Source organism: Aethalodelphis obliquidens, unplaced genomic scaffold, assembly GCF_003676395.1.
Source record: "Aethalodelphis obliquidens isolate GAN/ISIS:26980383/991018 unplaced genomic scaffold, ASM367639v1 scaffold31, whole genome shotgun sequence".
Lineage (NCBI taxonomy): Eukaryota > Metazoa > Chordata > Mammalia > Artiodactyla > Delphinidae > Aethalodelphis > Aethalodelphis obliquidens.
Genome location: NW_020837975.1, coordinates 8,808,162 through 8,821,077, shown reverse-complemented (window position 1 = coordinate 8,821,077; position 12,916 = coordinate 8,808,162). Strand labels below are relative to the sequence as shown.

The 12,916-nt window shown below is 48.5% G+C and overlaps 1 long non-coding RNA gene across 1 annotated transcript in view; it reads left to right on the top strand.

The window, feature by feature from the left end:
- The window catches only part of LOC113631038 (uncharacterized), a 30,612-nt gene extending 20,647 nt beyond the window's left edge, over positions 1–9,965 (top strand). Inside the window, exons 4-5 of the long non-coding RNA XR_003437168.1 lie at positions 8,696–9,176; positions 9,406–9,965. This is a non-coding gene — a long non-coding RNA (uncharacterized LOC113631038). The remainder of the gene's footprint in view (positions 1–8,695; positions 9,177–9,405) is intronic.
- Positions 9,966–12,916: the final 2,951 nt, after the last annotated feature.

Sequence of the window (12,916 nt, the reverse complement as noted above, 5' to 3'; positions counted from 1 at the left end):
TGAATGTGGGTGCTGTTACTGTATCTGCCACCCAGACCCTGGGGCCTGGGGCATAACAGGTGTTCAGTAAAGGCTTATTGATTGAACCAGCAACGTTTGGGATTGGTCCTAAAAAAAAGAAAACTGAGAGATGGGAGGGAGTGAACCTGAGGTGAGTATGGAGGGTCTCCAAGGGTGGAGAGAAGTTAGACAATTGGAAATCCAGCTGCCCCAACATTCCCCTACCTAGCAATGCTTTTTCCCCCCAGATGGCCGCAGTTCATTTCAGCTGATTCCAGTTTGCATTTTTTTCCCAATATTCACAGAACCAACCTAATGGTTTCCCCTCAGGGACACCAGCACCACCAGCTGGCACCCCTTCTCCAAAGCTCTGGATTTCAGCTGCAAGGCCAGCCGTCCTCCAAGCTTCTAAGTTTTAACGACTGCAGCCTTTTCCCTTTGTTTCTCCAGCCCTAGGGAAGCCCTACTGCTTCCTGTGGTTGTGACCCACTGATACTTTGATATTCTCTCTTTGTCTTTTCAATTCTTCAAGTACTTAATAATTCTTTATATTAGATTCTCTCTGTTGAAGTGACTGGTGTGGTTTCTGGCTCCTGGCTGGACCCTGACTGCTACTTATCAGATACTCGAACCTGAGGCCCAAAGTGATACAGGTAGAAGCAAGAGCCAGCACCCCACACCCTTTCTTTGCCTGAACTCTAATGGGAAACAGCTGCTTCAGCCCCTTTTCAGCAATCCTGTGGACTAGAGAGGGATGTGCTGCTTGCAGGGATATCTAATCAGCCCTGGAAAAACTGGGCCAACAGCTAAACCACACAAACAAAAGAGCTGCAGCTCCACACAGAACTGCCTGCTTGGGAAAATGCCAAGACAAACAGGGTGCTCTGGGCCCTACCAGGGCTGCAGGCTTCCTGGGCCCGCATGGATGCATCTCAAGGAGAGGCTAAGCCCCCAGAGTCTCTCATTCCTGGACACCAAGTCTTCCTTCAGTCCTTCCAGGATTCCCTGGTATAGGCTGCCCTGTTCTTCTACTTTAGAACCTTCTGGTAAACTGTGGAGCATTCCAGGGCTTACCTCCCTGGTGCATGTCAAAGGCAGTGAAATACACATGACGAGTTTCTAAAAATACTGATGCCTGAGCCCCACCTCAGGGCTGGTCAGAGATTCTGGTCTGGCCCAGCATTGGTATTTATTAAAGCGCTCAAGTGATTCCATGGTGCAGTCAGGATTAAAATCCACTGAGTTAAAAGAATGTATTAGGACAGCAATTCTCAAATTTGAGCATGCATCAGAATTACTTGGAGGGCATGTTAAACCATAGACTGCCAAGCCTCATCCCAGTTTTCCAATTCAGTAGTTCTGGGGCAGGACCCAAGAATGTGCATTTCTTCTAAGTTCCTGGCTGATGCTTCTGGTCTGGGGACCACATTTTGAGAACCCCTTACTTATGAAGTCTGAAGGCCCAGGTTCAAATATCAGCTCTGCCAGATGCAGTTGACTATCCACCTAAGAGGGTTTTGTGAGGACTAAAAGACATAACTTGGACAAAGGGCCCCACACAGTACGTGCTTATGATAATTAGTAGGCAAGGCTACAGAAATCTTTTTTTTTGGGGGGGGCGGGGGGTAGTGCATCATGTGGCTTGCAGGTTCTTGCTTCCCCAAGCAGGGATTGAACCTGGGCCCACAGCAGTGAAAGTGCTAAGTCCTAACCACTGAACCTCCAGAGAACTCCCAGCAAGGCTACAGAAATCTTGATTTATAATATAGCATGTGACATTGAACCATCATTTTAATCAGAGCCTCAACTTTACCCATCTGTAAAATGGGGATAATGATACTCTGGCTCAGCCCGCTTTACAAGTTGAAGAAGGATCAGAGGAGTTCCTTGATGTGAAAGTGTTTTGGATACTATAAAGCCTAGTAGAGTTTTATTAGAAAGGGGTCAGGCAGGCACAGCCCCATCCTGGAGCCATTGGTAGGGTTCCCTGCTCACCAAGGACATCTGAAACAGCAGCTTCACATGCTGGTGAGAGAGGAATTCCAGTGAATCTCTACATGCTTTCCTGCTACCCTCAGTTTATTCAAACATCTAAGGGGAAGAGTTAGGGGGCTGTTTGCTGCCATCCCCCAACTCAGCAGTATTTCTGCAAAGAAAAGGAATGTGGTGGAAGAGAGCAAAGTTGTGCAAAGATTCCCTCCCCAGGCCTTACCACACAGTGGCCATCAGGTGCCCTTCCTTCTTGATCCTTTCTCTCCCTTTCCCATCTGCCCACCTAGGCACCTCCGCCCACCTGGCTCCATGGAGGGGAGATGGGCAAAAGCTGCCCTCCCAGGAAAACTGTTCTGCTCAGGGTAGGAGCTTGTCCACTTGGTTCCATCTCTTCAGTTCAACTCTCAGGTACATATTGTATGTCTGCTAGTACAAGGCTAACAGGTTAGTTAATATTAATGCTTTCTGCATTTAAAAAAATACATATTTTGGAGGAATGGCCTCAAGGGGCTGAGTTGAAAAGAGCTAGGAGCCCTTGACAGTGAGGACATGAGAAGCAAGTCATCCCCCACATTGCTGGTAGGGCGGGGCAGTAGGCTTGACTTTACTCAGGGGCCGTTTGGCAGAACAGATCAAAAGCCTGAAAATGTGCATTATCTGACTTGGGAATTCAGGTCTAGGAATCCATTCCAAGGAGATATCACAAAATTAACAGTTTTTTGAGTCTTGGCTCTAATGGTGGGTGACCTTGAGCAAGTTATAGCTTCATTCCTAGAATGGGACTTAATGGAGGCAACCCACCAGACAGGGTTGAGGAAAAAATGAGACAATACCTCAAATGCAGTAAGTGCTCACTAATATTAGTACCTTGGTTGGGGGTCCCTCAGATGTAGACCCCCAGATAAGAATTTGGGAGGTGAGCCCAGGAAGCACATAGGGCCATGAGACAGGGAGAGAAGGAAGCCCATGCAGGACACATTTATCAAGCTCTAAACAGAATGAGCTGTCTGCTTGGGAATATCTCTGAAGTAGAGTCAGGAAGGTGAGGGATATCTGGATGTCTCTAGTCCTTTAAGTCTTGCTTTTAAAATGCTCAGGACTGTTTCCACAATTCTTGTACATGAGGGAAAAATAAAGCACTCTCTGGTTTAAGCCACTTATTTTGCTTTTCTGTTACACACAGCTGAGTTTAATCCTTATCTGAAGCTGGAGGCCTGTGGCTGTCCCATCAGGAAGTTTTCCAGGGGACCCACTGTGGAGGCCCCATAACACAAGCAAATGCTGTGATACTAACATCACATTAGGGAAATGATCTCACCAAGGGTCTCTACTCACCCTACCCACCCTCTTGGAGCCTAATTATGTAGTGAAAAAAGTTCTCCTAGGTAGGAGTTCATCACTTTTACCCAAATCCCTGGGGTGTCTGGCACCTCCTGCCTGCTCAGAGGTGCCATGGTACCTCCCCAAACATGTGCTCCATGCACCCAACCCTTCCTACACTCTTCTTCACAACTTATCTCTTCCATGTGCCCTTCTCCTTGGTCTCTGCTCTGTTAGGCAACAGCTAGCACATCTGACAAGTGAATTGGTGTTACTGGGTTAATGTGTCACTGTCCCAAGTAGCAAATGTGCATTTTTGACAGGGGCCAGGAGGAGACAAGGCCCTATGCCCAGAGCTGAATGACATGAAGATCACCAGAAAAACAAGAGGCCACCCTGCTGCTGGTCTCACTTCCTGTGTTCCACTCCCGTTTCCTCCTTCATCCCAACCCTTCCCCTCCTTTGGCACAGCTGACCATGGCCGCAGCTCCTACCTCAGCCATTGCCAGGTCCCCACCCTCTACCGCCATTTGGCCTGAGCTACCATACTGAAAGCGAAAGGAGGAGTTGGAACAGAAAGAAAAATAATAAAACCACAGAAAGAGAAGAAACAGCTGGCAGAATACTGGAAAAATTCCCAGGCGGGAATCCCCAGCTGTCAAGGTCTATGCCTGGCTGAGGATATTCTTAAAGGGCAATCTTGAAATTTGTTGTTAACATTGTTGCCAACTCACAAGAGTACCTGACCCCTGGACCCCACCCTGCCCCAGAGGGGATATATGCATGAAGTTGGAGTTGTGTATGGAGGGTCAGAGCAGAGGGAGGGAGGGAGGGGGAGGGGAGGGCTTAGGGACACACAGTGGGGGCATTGTGCCTGAGGATCCAGGCTCTTCTGGGAGTCCAGGGGACAGGACTTTCCCTGAGACAGAACCCAGCAAGGAGAAGGCTTGGCAAAACCGTGTAGCCAAGAGGGCGTGCGTGCAGGTGCAGGGAGGGGGACTCTAGGAGGCTGCACTGGCAGCAGCTGAGTGGTGGCAGCCAAAATAAAGTTGGCTGCTCTTACCTAAACCGGAGTGAAATTTTATATCCGTTCAGGAAACATGGCTGAAAACTGGAAAAGGTTGAAACAGGGATCTGGCTTGTGCTTCTGCAAGTCTGGAGCAGGCATGGCAGTGGTTGGCAGGCAGGGAGGCAAAGGCAGTGGTATCACCCACACAAAAGCAGGGCTCCAGCCATGCACAGAGACCTGCAGGCTGGCCACCAAGAGGGGCTGGCATTGGGATTTCTGATGAAGAAATGTGAAGGGACCTGCAGGGCAGGGGTGGAGATGAGGGGACAGGGGATGGGGGAGAATGGGAGTGGGTCTGCGACTTAACCTGAACCCTGGGTTTGAGGATTAGCTGATGGAGTTTGGAGAGAAGGACCAAGACTGGACATTGCGTACATCATCACATCTTCTGGCCAAGTCTGGGAGACCCTTAGAGCCCCTTTGTTTTGGGCTCAGGACTTGACCCACCAGAAAGGCCCCCTCACCCCTCATGATTTGCAGTTAATGATAATACAAAGAATAATCCACAGTAAACTGGTAGTCAGTCCTCTTTGCTGAGGGCAGAATAATTTCTACCAAGTTCATTAATTCCAGACAAACTATGACCTAAGGAATGTCCCAGACCTTATCTACTGATTCTTCTCTGTCTTCACTCCTTTCCCCCTACTCAGTGAGGCCAGAGGGATTCACTGCCCCCTGAACCCCCAAATCCTTACAGCCACATGCCTCTCCAGTTGACTGCACACAATGCCCCCAGATCCCTACTCTCCCTGCCCACCATTCACACCATCCAGACCAGACCATGTTACCTGGCAACCTGACCTCTCACCCTTTCTCACTGAGGTTAGTGGAGTAGTGGAATGTCTCAGTGAGAGCATGGGCTCTGAGTTTGAATTCTGCCTCCACCACTCAGTGCCAACACTTCCTCATCTGTGGACTAGAGATAATAACCATACCTATGTTATGTGGATGTTTTAAGGATTAAATGAGTAAATAAAGTACTTAAGACAGTGCTAGGTATGTAGTAAGCTCTCAATAAATGTGAGCTATTATTATTTATATTGTTGCTATTCACTACGCTGTCCATAGAGGAGGGATTTTTGTTTTGTCACCAACTTCATCCGGGTGACTCGAACAGTGTCTAGCACATAGTAGACGCTTAATGAATGTGTGTTAATTTATTGTTGTAAATTCTCTGTTCTAACCTAACTCTTCCCTGTAACACACTTTATACATTTGTACCTCAATGCCTTTGCTCATGCCATTCCTGCTTCTTCAAGGGCCTTACCCCATCCAGTGTAATTCCTCCTACTACTTTGAATTTCCAGCTCCAGCTTCCCCTCCCCTCAGAGGCCTTCCCCGGACTCAGAACCTGCACAAAACAAGCACTCAGTAAAGCCTCAGTGGTTTGTGGCTGGTGTTTTTTAACGCTTTGGCTCCAAAACAGAGTTTCCTTGCTGACTTGGCACTTAATGTTCACCACCTCCTGGGGTGGCCCCTAAGAAGTGGAGACCCCCAGCTACTATATATGTCCTTTATCTTGTGGCTTTGACATTCAGAGTGCTTCCCAAGTGAAGCCACCTGAATAACTAGACATAACTAGACACGTGGTCTCTAAACCAGTTTCTGGGCTTCCTAATTGGTGAGTTGAGAGACACGGCATCTGTTTGCCCAAGAAATACGAGCCAGGCAGCTCTACGTCAGTAGGCCACTTTACGCCCTGCACGGGGCAACAGCTGCCTGTAACTTGGCTGTCTGTGCACTAAAAAAAGAAATTCCATGGTGACCAGTTGACTCAAGCCAGCTCCCAATGTGAGGCGGTAGTTTCAAAGTAATCCCTGGTGACACCAAATGCTCTCCACCCAGTCCTTAATAAGAAGGAAAAACAAGGGCAAAACTTGAGCGCGAGTTTGCGTGAGTCAATATTCTAAACTGCCTGGAGTGTGCGGTGTCAGCTGGAGTTGGATCTAGAAGGTTGTAGGCCTAACAGCCTCTTCCAGGCAAGCTTGTCCCCTGCAAACTCCCCCCTTCCCCAGAGACAGGGCACTGCCACTTCCTGAAGGACCACAGCACCATCAGGAAGATCCTTTTCAGAAGGCCGAGGGTGGGCGGAGAACAGGAGATTGACCTTACTAGTGGCATTTATGGACCAGGCTGTCCATGGGCCTCCTTGAATAGCATAATTTCATGTTTTCTCCACAACCAGCAGGCACACACTCATCACACATTAGGCCTTCTTCTCATACATTACATACATAGCTCTCTTTTAATCCTCACACACAGCCAGGAAGGCAGGCCCAATTATTTCTGCCATTTTACAGGTGGTGAACCTGAAGCCCAGGAAGGTTAACTGTTCTACCTGCACCATTTGAAAATGGCCAGGCTGGTTGGAACCTGGGCCCAGAGTCCATTGTCTGAGTCTAGAACTAAGCGAAGTTTAGTATGTGCCCTTCCCATCCCAAGAGAGCACCACCACCGCCTCTCCAATACCATTGCCATGCTTCCTGCCTTCCAGTCACTACTATCTGTGTGAACTTTGTGCTCTGCCCTTATTGACCCAGAAGTGCTTCCTGATAAAGAGGGCATCACCAGTTTTATAGTTTCCTCCTAGCCTCTCTGGCAACACCTGAGCCTGCTGCTTCCCTCTTCCCCCACCCCCAGACTCATAGTCACACACTCACACTCAATGTACAGTCACACACTCAGCATTACACTAGTCACACACACACACCAGACATACTCAATCATACACGTTCACCTATAGACACACATACAGACAGAGTCACTCACCACTGTGGTGGTTCATGGGTGAGGACTACTTTCTAGAAAATCATGCCTGCCTCTCCTTAATGCCCTTTCCCAGCCACTGGAGTTACAGGCTTCTGCCTCATTTCATGTTTAATAAATGAGCCACTCTCGCTCTTTAAGGACCATGGTCCCCCCTCTTCCTGTGCTCACAGGCAAACCTGGATATCCTCTGTATGGAGTTGAGAACCAGCTTTCTTCACCATGCTGCCACCTTGTGACCCGAGCCCAGAACTGTGGGCTCTGTGCTCAGGGGATACCCGCTTCCCTGGGAGGTTCCAGTCGCCAGGTGGGCTGTTAGGGGAGGTCTGCATCCAACTGTCCCATCTACAGTGGGCAAGCTGAGTAAATGAAGATGCCCTCTTCCTTCACCTGATCTTCCCAGGCACAGTCCGTTGGCATGGGAGATGGGTGGGTGTGCCACTTGGACCAGTGTGTGGTAGGCTTGAGCTCACAGACATACGTGTAACTGGCTCTCCCCTTGACCTGACTCACTCCACTCAGGGACACTTCCAGGCCTCTGCCTTTGGTGAGGCAGCCCAGGATGTGTGCCCGCTTTTCCTCCTTGAGCCCAGAGCCAATATGTTTCAGGCAAAGTGATTTCATCTCGTGTCTTATTTTACTCAGTTTTATTTTTGGCCCTCCAGTGCAGTGGGATGAGTCAATCCTACTCCCCAGATGATGGCTCACAGTCATCACTAATCCTGGCTTGTCCCCTCTTGTTTTATGTATTCCCCTTTACCGTGTAGGTCACTCCCAATCCCCTGCTGCGTAGGCAGCCATTCTAGTATATCCTTTTATTTGTATGTATTCTAAGTGCAGGGTTTTGTAGGTATGTGTTATCACACAGCATTGCCTAGTGCCTTATTCTTTCATTACCATTTTCCTAACAGTGTTATTTAAAGTGTTTGGGAAAGGATTAATGGATACAATGTGTCCGAGAGTGGAAGTGCCTTAAGTGTTCACTGAGTCTCTCTGCATTAGTGATTATGGAAGTGACTGCACTTTTTCACTGAGTTGTGTTTCCTAGAACATAACCTCAGGATTGTGGACCATGGGTGCCCCGACTAGGCGAGGCTGCCCAGAGGCCTGGATCCTCACCTCAGTTCTGCCACAGACTTACCAAGACATCCTGCAGGTTTTTCACCCTCTGACCCATGGATTCCTTATCTGCTAAACAGTCCTTAAACTAAGGCCCTTCTAAGGGCCCATCTACCTTGAATAGTCTTTGACACTCAGAAAGGTGTTGTCTAGGATTCACCAGCCCTAGAATTCATTTATTCATCTAATGGACTGTCTAGGTTCCAATTCCAGCTTCCCCACTTGCTGCTGTGTAATACTGGGCAAGTTACTTAACTGTGCCTCTTTTTTAACCTGAAGACAGTAATAACACCTAGTCTCTGAGGGTTGCTGTGAAGACTAAATAAGTTAATGCCGGTGAACAGTGCTGGGCACCTACGAAGCTTTCATTAAAGATTGTTGTTTTTTTCCATTTAAATCCTATAATAGCCCCATGTTCCTGTTTTACAGATGACAAGACCAAGGCCCAAGGAGCCAAGTAATGTGCACAGGCTTGTAATACAGTATTGCTGGAAGCCAACAGAAGCTAAATCCAGGTCTCCAGACTCTGAATGCTGTGCTCTTCCCACCAGAGACAGCCATAGGACTTCGAGCCCCATTGTGCAACCTGGAAATGTTATGCAAAACCTTCTTGATGCTGCTCTGAATGACGAAAGGTGACCCAGTGGCCATTGCACAGACAACTTCTGGCCCTGGCAGTGTTCATTTCTCATTGGCATCCTTCTCCTTTACACCCACTGGCCTTCTCTGAGAAAGAACTTGCTTCCTCCAGGGGTTTCGTGGGTATCCATGCAGCCTCTGAATCAATGTGAATCCCAATGCCAGCCCTGCTAATAGCACATACACACAGCTGAGATGTGCTGGAAGAGCTTGGGCCTAAGGAGTCAGGCCTTGGGTTCTAGTCCTGGCTGTGGCATTTCCTTACTCTGAGGTAAGTTATTTACCTTCTCTAAGCTTCAGTTTCCACATCTGTGCAATGGGAATAGTAACTATTAACAGAGTTGTTTGAGGACTAAGTTTTCAGAGACTATTCAGATCTTAGTCAAATATTAACACTTGCCTGACCGCTGTAGAACAAAAAGGCTGTTAAAAAGTCTGATGCCGCCTTGGATGAATTGTCAGCCGCTGTATGCATTTAACATTTTTCCTTTCCCCTCCAGGAAATAGACTGTCTGGACCTGCCATCCTTATAGAAAACCTTATTCTTTTTCTGGTCTTGGCAAGTCCTAGTGAGTGCTGGAAAAGACCTTGCAGGCCATTTGGTCCCAGTGTAGCAAACTTGTATCTGATCAAGGGGTGCCTCTGCCTGAAACAGTGGATGAGGCTGAGTCAGAATTCAGCTGGAAGGACACTGTGGGCCATTTTCAGGGAACTAAGATCCCATGTGCCACAGGCAACTATGCCTGCACGCCACAACTACTGAGCTTGCACACCTCAACTAGGGAGCCTACGGGCTGCAAATTACAGAGCCCACGTGCTCTGGAACCCGAGCGCCACAACTACAGAGCCCACGTGCCCTGGAACCTGCACACCACAACTAAGAGAAAACCCACACACCACAACTAGAGAGAAGCCTGTGGGCCACAACTGGAGAGAAGCTTGCAGGCTGCAACGAAGATTCCTCATGCCGCAACTAAGACCTGATGCAGCCAAAAATAAATAAAAAATTTAAAATATATATATATTTATTTTTCGCTGCATCGGGTCTCCATTGCTGCATGCGGGCTTTCTTAGGTTGCATCGAGCAGGGGTTACTCTTCGTTGTGGTGCACAGGCTTCTCATTGCGGTGGCTTCTCTTGTTGCAGAGCACGGGCTCTAGGCACACGGGCTTCAGTAGTTGTGGCTCGTGGGCTCTAGAGTGCAGGCTCAGTAGTTGTGGCACACGGGCTTAGTTGTTCCGCGGCATGTGGGATCTTCCCGGACCAGGAAGTCCCAAAAATAAATCTTAAAAATAAAGTGAGGGAAAAGCCCAGAAGGACAGTACTTACGTGCTTGCAAGACTAAGGACAGTGCCAACCCAGTATCCCTGGGAAAGCAAAACTGAGGCACCTAAAAACCCTACTTAGGGCTTCCCTGGTGGCGCAGTGGTTAAGACTGCCAACACAGGGGACACGGGTTCAAGCCCTGGTCCGGGAAGATCCCACATGCCGCGGAGCAACTAATCCCATGCACCACAACTACTGAGCCTGCACTCTAGAGCCCACGAGCCACAACTACTGAGCCCACATGCTGCAACTACTGAGGCCCGTGTGCCTAGAGCCCATGCTCCACAACAAGAGAAGCCACCGCAACAAGAAGCTGGAGCACCACAACGAAGAGTAGCCCCCGCTCACCACAACCAGTGAAAGCCCATGCGCAGCAACAAAGACCCAACGCAGACAAAATAAGTAAATAAATTAATAATAATAAAAAAAAACCTACTTAGGTGAGTTGTTTACTCACAGCCTGCCCACTCCCAGGACTGGGCAGGCTGCAAAATAGGAATTTATCTTCAGTGGGGAATGGTTTTGAGTACCTCAAGTCATCATGAGGGAAATACGATATCATGGGCACAGGCTCCCTGCACACATGGGGGTTCAGGAGCAGGTGTCTGAGACTCACCTGTGGACACCTCAGTGCACGGCACCTCTGAGGCCCCTCCTGGTCCTGAAACGAGTGCTGGGCTCGGACTCACAGGCTGTGGGTTTCAAACCTGACTTAACCTTCCTACTGTCTTCGTGACCTTGGGAAAGGCACTTCTTCTTTCTGGATTCAGTTTCCTCATTTGCAAAGTGGGGCCATGATATCACCTCTCTAACACTCCCTAAACACAAATGAGGACACTTCCCATTCCGAGCACACAGAATAAAGAAAACAGGATAGAAAAAAACTTAGGAAAACCAGAAACTATTGGGTCCCTTTCTTCCTTTTTTGTTTATGTATTCTCTCTTTTTTCTACCACATCATGGATTACCTTTGAATTAAAAATGAGTAATTAAAGGGGATGGAGTAGAGCTCATGTGAAAAACGCTGAGCTTGGCAACTTTTGGGACTTCCTTTGTGCCAGGCAGAGTTGTTGAAGCTTTACACGTGTTACCTCAGGTTTTGTCCCAACAAGCCTGGAAGGGAAGCAGTGTAGCTCCCACTTCTTAGATGTGGGTACTGAGTTCCCAGAGAAGTCAAAGGCTTCACTGTCACGAGAGGCCACGGTGACGTGCCAGGAGCGGTTATACAAATGCACAACGATTTGATCAAGGTCATCCCTTCAACTCTGGAAGAAAGCAGAACCTTCTCCCTCTCCTGCAACGTGACCATAGAGCCTCGAAGAAGAGCCTTTCCCAGCAGAGCGATACTCTACGAACCTGCTTCTGGGGCACCTGTTCTGAGTCAAGGTCAGGTTAATTTATTATTAAATAACAGCCTGTGTCTAGCCAAAGGTTTCAGTGTCTGAACCTACTTTTAAAACATTTGTTTCTGTATAAAAACATTGCTTGCTCATGGTATTCTCTTCAGTAGCAACAGAATGCATTCTGTAAACAAAAATGCTAATATACTGTGATTAAAAATACCTCCTAGGGCTTCCCTGGTGACGCAGTGGTTGAGAGTCCACCTGCCGATGCAGGGGACGTGGGTTCGTGCCCCGGTCTGGGAAGATCCCACATGCCGCAGAGCGGCTGGGCCCGTGAGCCATGGCCGCTGAGCCTGTGCGAGCGGAGCCTGTGGTCCGCAATGGGAGAGGCCACAACAGTGAGAGGCCCGCGTACCACAAAAAAAAAGAAAAAATCTCCTAATAATGACTTAATATGCTTCTCTGAAAAAAAGAGCAAATTAAATTTTTAAATGTCTTGCCATTTGTAAGCAAATTGCATCTTTCAAAAGGCAAATGCTGATAAATGGTATTTTTGAAATCCTGGTGGTAGGTAGCCCACCTGTTCTCCCATGCTCCAGAGGCACCATCTGCTGCCAATGTGTCTGCGCCCTGGTAACACAGCACCCCACCCCATCATGCCGCCCCACCCTGATACTGAAACTGACGTTGATGGGGCAATGCTCTGAGCTGCCCAGGGGGATGGGACAGACAAGTCCCATTGTGGCCTGGAAAACCCTCCTTAAAAGAGCCAACACCATTCCCAAGCTCACAGGTGTCTGCCTGTTGCTCAAGAGTCCCAGTCTGGCCACAGTGAGGGAAGTGATGAAAATGAGCAGAGGATCAGGAGACAGCCTTCACGGCTGGCACAGGCACAAACCACTGCATGAATCAGACCTGCACTGACTCCTGGAGCCAGGTACTGTTTGCCCTCCGTCTGAGGCTTTATCTGCCAGGGAGATGGGCAAGCAGCCAAGGGCCCTCTCAGGTGAGGGGTTGTACAGCCAGGCTGTGGCATGCTGCCACACCAGATGTCGACTGGTCTCTCAGAAGGAGCACTGGGCTGGGACTCAGGAGGCTGAGTGCCCAGAGATGGCCCTAGCTGGGCCCCATGAGTCTGAGCAACTCACTCCCCTGTCCCTTCACCTCAGGCTCTTTGTCTGCAGAGTAAAGACGAGGGCAGCATAAGGAATTCTCACATGGTGCTACAGGAGTCTCACAGACATTTGTTTGTTTAAAATATATACATGTGTATCTAATGATTTTTCAAAGTATTTTTTTAAACATTAAACCCGTTCAACCATATGGCTATTAATATACTGAA